The sequence below is a fragment of the Vanacampus margaritifer genome, chromosome 16 (assembly GCF_051991255.1).
Source record: "Vanacampus margaritifer isolate UIUO_Vmar chromosome 16, RoL_Vmar_1.0, whole genome shotgun sequence".
NCBI classification, from domain to species: domain Eukaryota; kingdom Metazoa; phylum Chordata; class Actinopteri; order Syngnathiformes; family Syngnathidae; genus Vanacampus; species Vanacampus margaritifer.
The window spans coordinates 4,737,891-4,746,585 of record NC_135447.1 but is presented as its reverse complement, the minus strand read 5'-3'; positions in this window follow the sequence as shown (position 1 = coordinate 4,746,585).

The window sequence follows — 8,695 nt, the reverse complement described above, 5'->3', positions numbered from 1 at the left end:
AGGTGCGATGCGAAGTGTGAGCCGGCGCGCGCCGCCTCTCATCTGTTGTACACTCCCTCCTGCGCTCCCATTGGCTGCGCATACCTGTACACACTCCGGCGGCTGCTGGGACTTCCTCCGAACGCACATGACACGACACAAGGCGGGCAGTCCTCGTTGTGCGTGTTGTGGTGACGTCATTTGCAGTAGTGGGAAGAAACGGAGCAAAATATCTTCTTTCTTTCTTCTAAAAATCCGCGAACAAAACACAGAACGACGCAGTTGTGTAAATTATAGTTGTACTCAGGGCTGGACTGGTCATCTGGCATTTAGGGAAGATTCCTGGTGGGCCGGCATCTTTTGGGGCAAATGTTGCTATAAAAGCGAAATGTATCAATAAAGAGGTGTATTTTTCAACTCCCCACACTACATGGATAATTAATGAAGTCTTCTTTCAACTAAGGCAATATTTATTTTTAGTCTACAGATGATAGAGAAAAGGTCAGACGTGTCAAGTTTCTGTTTTTGGAAAAAGAGAATGCTTTTTCACATCTCGTGACATTTAGTTTCAAGGAGACTTGGCAGGGACAGAAATCCGTTGCCTTAGGATCAAAGATGAACAAGATCGCTTTAGGCCAGTGGTTTTCAGCCCCGGTTGTGGGAGACATGGAAAACAGGCTGGATAGGGGGGTACTCGAGCACCGCGGTTGAAAAACACTGCTTTAGACTATAGAGGACTCTCTAAAATATTACATTTCATAATGTCTTGAAGTGAACATTTATTGTAGTCCATGTTCACACAAGAGGAGTCTGGATTGTGACATTATCAGTTCCTTTTTTTTTTTTTTTTCTCAGGAGAGCTCAGTATTGTTCATTCGATTTGACATCATCATTGCTCTCCTTTTTTTTTTTTTTTTTTTTTTAATTTTTTAAAATATATATACATATATATACATATACACACACACACATATATATATATATATATATATATATATATTTATTTATTTATTTTTTTTTTTTAACATTATCAGTTCCTAAAGTAGACGATCCAGGGTCACCATGGCAATGATGAAGACCCTATTTTCTTTATCACCAGTGCAATAAACCAATACAAGCCAGTGCATCTTCAAAAATGACATTTTGAAATGAAACTTTTTTTTTTGCTCATTTGAACATGCTACACACATACAGGCCAGAAATGCACTTTTAAATAAATAAAGATCCTGGGACACGCACTAATGGAGACACGCTCATGTCTGATTTAAATGCCAGTTGTTTAACTCGTTCACTGCCATTGACGGCTATAGATGTCAAAAATTCATTTGAACTATTTCTATTAGTTTAAAAAAAAAATCCACTTTTGTTAACAAGAGTATGAAAACCTAGAAAAAAATATTGTCCATTTAGAACAGATATAACATTTGTGATTAATCGTGAGTTAACTAGTGAAGTCATGTGATTAATTACGAAAAAATGTAATCGCCTGACGCCCCTAATTTTTTAACTTTTCTTCTTCTTGTTTAAAAAAATAAAGTAATTTTACTTATTATTATTTGTAATAATCTTTTCTTTTTTTAAAAAAAGAAAAAGAAAAGTTTATTAAAAATTAGTAGCATCAGGCCATTCCATTTTTTAAATCATAATTAATTGCATGACTTCACTAGTTAACTCACGATTAATCACAAATTTGATATCTGTTCTAAATTTATAATATTTTTTCCCCCCTAGGTTTTCATACTCTTGTTAACAAAAGTGGGAAAAATGTTAAACTAATATAAATAGCTCAAATGATTTTTTTGACGTATATAGCCGTCAATGGCAGTGAATGAGTTAAGCTATTATCTACAGATGACTACCGACTACTGTTTTCTGGTTGGGAATGTGTGCATAGTAGCCTCAGTGTACACTACAACCTTATTTTGCATGTCATTTAGTATCGCCTGGGGACCTGTGAGTTTTCTTCCTGGAAAATTGCACCAGTGAAATGATGTAACAAGCTCATCACACATTTGTAGACATTGTTGCATGTTGACTGTTTGAGGTGAGTTTAGTTGCAACGTTTAGATTTAACTCACTTTAAACCTAAGTGCTACACTTTTCGGTGCTATTTGGAGTTTTGGGTCTTTTTCCTCTCAGAAGGAAAATGTACTTTATGCATTTTGGCAGAAGCGAAATGAATTTACCCATTCATTCGCTGACAAGGAGCCCAGCACAAGGGAAAGTGACGTTACAGAGTTCCTTTCCATCACTTTATCCTAAGTGTGAGGTTACTACAGGGCACGCAGAAATGGGCCTTCTGTTGGACCTCACCGCAACCAGACTGGGACCTTTTGCTTACAAAGTACGAAAGGAACAAGGCGTTCCAATTCTGTCCAAACTCACAGCTGGTTTCATCTCTCACTTGGGGTGTATTCACATGTGCGACTTATTCAATAACTTGCTGAGATGTTTGTGCCAAGGTCTCATTCTGAGAATTATATCTTCTACATATCAACCAATCTATTATTTAGAATTCTCACTAGAGATAATCATTAATCATCATGGAGGTTCCTTTCAGTTTTTTTCCTCGCGGCCTCACAGTGACATAAGTTTTGTAAGAAGCCCTCGGGTTCGAATGGAACGGAAATCCCCACCCAAACAAAGCCCCTCACCCTTCCCCCTTCTTCCTCTAGGGTTCTGCACACTAGGGGGACTGTACCAGTCTCTGCACCAGTTCCACATTTTCCACACAGCTCTGTCAGACCCTAATAGACTTTGCTTTCCTTTTTTTTTTAAGCATTCATTTGCATAAGGGAAATGAGCCGTAGCCGCCGAAGGGTGCAAAAAACAAAAACATTAGATTTTCCTGCACAATTATAGAAAACATCTCTACTAGGGGTAAGTCAGCATCCCCCCTATTAAATTCAGCTTTTTTATCTACCAAATACCAAAAATGATTATTCAAACAGACCTCACCTCAACAATTTATTTTTTATAGAAAAAATAAGCAGCATGAAAACTTTCCAACAAGATTACAAAAATGACCCAAAAGCACAACATACAACTTTCAAAAGTCACATTTTTGTTCAACAGGCATCTGAAAAAGGAAATCAACCCCAAAATTCTCTTCACAATACGTTGTAGCCCCACTAGTCTAAACACGTCGTTGGGGTTAAGCATCAAAACCCACCCATTTTCATCCATCTGAAAGGGCAGCCATTTTGTTACTTGCCGTCAACTGAAAATAACATCATAGTTGCTTAGGGCTCCGGTAATACGGCTCACGTGATTTCTGAAGCTGAGGTGTGATTGGTCAAAAATATATACATCACAGCCATGAAGGAATCATAACATTCTTTATCAAGGACAAAAAAAAGAAGGAGTGACGTGAAACAAAACAATTACAGCAAAAAAACAATTTACTAAGAGATTTCAGGACATGGCAAGCTGACAAAATACAACTCTAAACACAGACTATTTATACACAGGGATGTGACACAGGTGGAGACAATCAACATAATGAGGAGACACGAGGGCAGGAAGTAAAGCTTCTGAAACGAGACCAAACAAAGACTCCAAAATAAAATGAAATAAAACCAAATCAAATCAAAATTTCGATGGATTTATCGCTAGCGATTGCTATGTACACTGTTGTTGTTTGCTGACTCAGTTGTGATTATTTACCTCAGCTGATGATTTCTGTGTTAACTTACCAAAACGTTCTTAACCCGTAGGCAGTATTTTATTTTGAAATGGCTTGGTCAGAACCAACAAAAACCCCAAAACGGGTCACAATAACGCCTAGGGGTTAAATGTGTGAGGACTTGAGAGGGAAACATGAATTTGTTAAGTTGTCTCAACAACAAAAAATAAACAATACTTTGTCGGTCCATCTGTACAGAGAGTGGATTTGGTTTTCTCTCACAACTTTCTTGTTGGTCTGGCTCACTTATGGTATTAATAGCAGTCATCAGCCTCCCAGCACGACTTCTTCCTCCTCTTCAGCTCCTCTGTTTTAGTCAGACACGGCTCATTTGATGTGTCTTCTTCATCAATTAACTCATGCGTCAAGAGCTGTCAACACGCGCAGATGTCGCAGAGCGTTGGCCTTTGAAGCCAAGTTACAGATGCTGGGGGTCAACTTCCAGAGTGATGAACTAGACTGGAGTGGGTGGGTGATGGCGAGGGCGCAAATAGTTCCAGATCACAGAATGTCATCTGGAAGTCAAAGTAGGGGCTCAGCAACCTTTCCTGTCAAAAGAGCCATTTTAGGGGCCAAATAAATAACAAAGAATCTGTTTGGAGCCGCTTATTATTTGAACATTGTGATGAACACAACAGTGTGTTTGTTTAATGCTCTAGCAGGAAAATATGCAGCATCCAATTCATTTTCTTCTACCTTTCGCCTTTGTTGTTGTTGTTGGAATTTTTCATACTTCATTTTTCATCCATTTTTAGACTTTTCTGCCTTCCTGTCAAATTTTACGTATATATGTTAATTTTCTGCCTCTCTTCTTCCTTATTTGGACATTTTATGGCTTTAAAAAGTATTATTATTTTTTATTTCAAAATTTTTCAGACTTTTAAGCTATCAATTTTCTGACATTTTACATTTTATTTCAGGAGTTCTTTTAGTTTTGGACATTTTATAATTACTTATAAATTAATTACCATTTACCATTCTCGAACATGTTCTTTTATTCCTTTAAAAAAAAAATCTATTTCCTGACTTTTTAAAAAGAAAAATATTCCAAAGACATTTTAAGGTAATTTTCTGCCATCTTTTGTTTTTGTACATTTTATGGTTACTTTTTGAAAATTTTCTTTCCTGCCCTTTTATTATTTTTTATTTTAATTCTCTTTCATTTATGGCAATTTCATGGACATCTTAGAGTCATTTTCTGCTTTTCCTCTTCCTTTTTGGACATTATGTGGTCACTTTTTGGACATTTTACTCTACCTTTCGTCTCTTATTCTGACAACTTAAAAATCGGTCTATTTATTATTATGATTATTATTTACTAATTCGTTCATTTAAAAATAAAATAAAAATCAACATATATAAAAACAAATCCACCATATATTTTTTTAAAGACGGTAGAGCAGAGGTTTTTAAATGATTGTATTTGAATGAGTTTTACGACACCAAAAAAATTGTAAAAACAATACAAGGGTCAGTTGCCTTATGTACTTTTTGTCATCTAATCATTTAATTCTTAATTGGATACGTTGCGGCATACATACAGTAGATACACGCTAGCGGTTCCATTGTAAATACAAATCTTTCTGGCATACATGAACTTTGCCAAAGAGTACCTGGAGAAACCACACTCTAGGAAAATATCCCGTGGACAATGAAATCAAAACGTGTTTTTTTCCAGTGTTTTTTTCATAGCAACAAATGATGTCTGTAAGGAAATAAATATCCTACCAACAGTTAAGCATGGTTGAGGATCCATTAAGTTGCGGTTCTGTTTTGCCTCAGCATGTAAAAAAGACCTTGAATCTACCACATGACTTGTGAAATTAGAGGATGACCAAATGGTTTTTAGAGCGTAATGTGCTGAGTACAAGATCACGCACTCCTCGGAACAATGAAGACCGTAAGCGTGCGTCCAAAGCACACAAAGTGGTTGAAGTTCAATGATTTCAACTGATCGATCTTAATCCAACAGAAATTTCTTTGGAAAAAGCTTGAAATATGTCATGAAGATTTGATTTCAAGATTTGAAAAAAAAAAAAAGACAATATTTTGTTTCTGACTCGGATGGCAACTGGGAAAAAAAGCGTATTTATTTAAATCAGCAAGTAGACAAACTTTAGTTTCATTGAGAACGTTTAAAACCTGTTATTTGCTGTCCTTTTTTTTTATGTTAAACCACAAGTGTCTTAATTATATGTTTCACCACATTAAATACAGTTGAACCTTTTTTTTTTTGTATTTTAATGTGTTTTTGGTTCATTCATCCTTTTTCCTCCATCTGACTTGGAAGAGTTATTTTAAGACAGAAAACATAGTTTGAGCAGAAAAGTGTCATTTCAGAGCGTGTGAATGTGCCTGTGAAAACTTCACTTCAATTTTGAAAGACTTTAATTCTAGTCAACAATGTATTTCTCATCAAATGACAGTGGGAAATTAATGGCCAACCACAATCTGTTCCAGGATGCTGGTTAGTTTGTTCCAAAGGGTTTCAACATTTTCTACCGGGAAAATAATGAAACTTGGATTCATTTTTTTAGGGGATGAAAATGTCAGCATCAAACAAATACTCACCGTTTGATTGTGCGCTGTGACGTGGAGAGAGCGGATGAAAGGTTTTAAGTCACTTTAACTTTACAACCCAGTGGCGGAGTTCAATTTTTTTCTGCCCCTCTCCTTAAATCTTAAATATATATATATATATATATATATATATATATATATATATATATATATATATATATTTTTTTTTTTTTTTTTTTTGCTGCCCTTTTTTTGCCAGGGAATTTGTGACTTTTTGGGCAATTTTGTGGACATTTAATGGTAATTTTCGGGATTTCTTCTTTTGATTCTGGACATTTTGTATTTGCTTTTTGATTGTTTTCTTTTCTGCTTTTTTTGTTTGTTTTGAAAACATAAATTTTCTGACTTTTTTGACAATTCCAAAAATATTTAATCGTAATTTACTGTGATTCTTTTTTTTTTTTTTGGGGGACATTTTAGGTTACTTTTTTGGAAAACATTTCTGCCTTTTTTATTCAATTGTCTGACATTTTTGGCAAATTGACATTTTATGGTAAATTTCTGCATTTCCTCTTTCTTGTCACCTTTTGGACATTTTTAGATGATTTAAAAAAAAAAAGTTTTCATCATTTTCTGATAAATTAAATGTTAAACTGACATTTTTTGGAATATTGAAGTATTCATTAAAAAAAAAAAATCTTAATCATTTTGAGTATTTTATGTAAAATATAAGAATAAATACGCAAAATAAAAAGTATTTTCTGCTTTTTAATTTTTTTTTTTTAGAGCTCCACAGGGAGCCACAGGAGAGGAACTAAAAGAGCCACATGTGGCTCCAGAGCCGCATGTTGCAGACCCCTATTCTAAAGCTATTTATAGCAAACGCTCACTTATTAAAAGTCACTTCTTGTTCTTGTCTCTTCTGATCATTACCTCCAGCTTGATAATCGCCTCCAAGGACAGAACGGATCATTTAAATGGCTCGTTTTCACCCCCCCCCCCCAAATGCCCTTTATGCAAATGTGCACACTTTTCCACATCACAGCAGACAGAGCACAACAAAGGCAGCAGTCACATCTGGTCAGACAGTTCCAATTACTAATCAGTGACCTGGGAAATGGACTTGGTGGTGGCGGAGGGAGGGAGGCCCGCGGGCGGCTGGTCGTTACGAGACCAGAGAGGAGGACAGACAGGCGCAGGTGGTGCACAAAACTATGCTGTCAGATGAGAATGTAAGAGAGCTGCGAAATCTCATCGTGGATAGCATACGGAGAAGGATTGTGAAGACCCCGTGTCCAGTGGCGACCGTCCTCACAGCTGGCCCCTCCCCATTTTGCTCCCGCTCATCAACTCGTCATCACAAAGTGTAAGGACATTACATGCTGACACACTCCTGACTGATATTTGACGCTTTTGTGATTATGGGCTGTATGCACACATATGACTTGCCTCCCTAATAACTCGTCGCAGCTCTGCTTACCTTCATAGCACAGGTAATTGCACCCACGCGGGATGTGGATGTTTTTGCATGATTGTACGTAACAATGATTCAGACAGCATAGCCCAGTGGCTGGACACTGGGCATCGCTTGAAAGTGGCTCAGGATCTTCACCCAGCTTCGAGGATCATGTCATAGGTACTTTAAGTTGACAGTTATGCAAATTAGCCCCATTGTTATGTCATCGTGCAGGACTCGCATAATAGACTTTTCAGAAATATAAGATTTAAATATATTAAAATAATAGAAAATTAACTCATTCACTGCCATAAATTCATTTTTAAAAAAAGATTATTGAAAAATTTGGGGCAAGAGGCGATCATATTTTTTAAAATTGTAATTAATCGCATGACTTCACTAGTTAACTAAAATAAAATGTCTAACCATAAAAAAAAGCAAAGCAAAGATAGAACAAGTTCTTTTAATGCTATACCATCAAACTCATATAATTAAAATCTTCAGCATTGGTCTCGTTTCAGGCGTGACTTTTGCACTGCCCGACTCCAGCTAACGTATGAATCATGAGGATGTAGGTCAGAGTTCAGGATCGCAAATGTGGATTCCGCAGAGAGTTTTGGCCCTCTGGGAAAGGAATTCCTTTTTTAGACGATTCTGAGATGATGTGACGTACCGGTCGGCATAAGTACATGCTCATGTTTACCATATTTGAAGATATCTTTTTCCGTGTTCCAAGAGGAATAAAAACAAAAAAATCAATCATTTTAAGAGCATGAGTGTCCGCGATAACTCAGACTAGAACATAAAAGTTTGCTTGTTTATCCATTTGTTATTCAGCGTGTCACTTTTTTTTTTTGTAGAGGACACATGCATTCAAAACTTTTATTCTATTTCTTTGCATTCTATTATCCAACAGTTTCATTCCTTTATGTTGCAGTTGTATTTTTGTTATTTGTATCTTACCTCTTATAGGTTTTTTTTTTGTTTTTTTTTAAATCTTCAAGTCCAGTTCCCTCGAGTCAGCCTTTATCTGGATGACTGAGAATCTACACAGA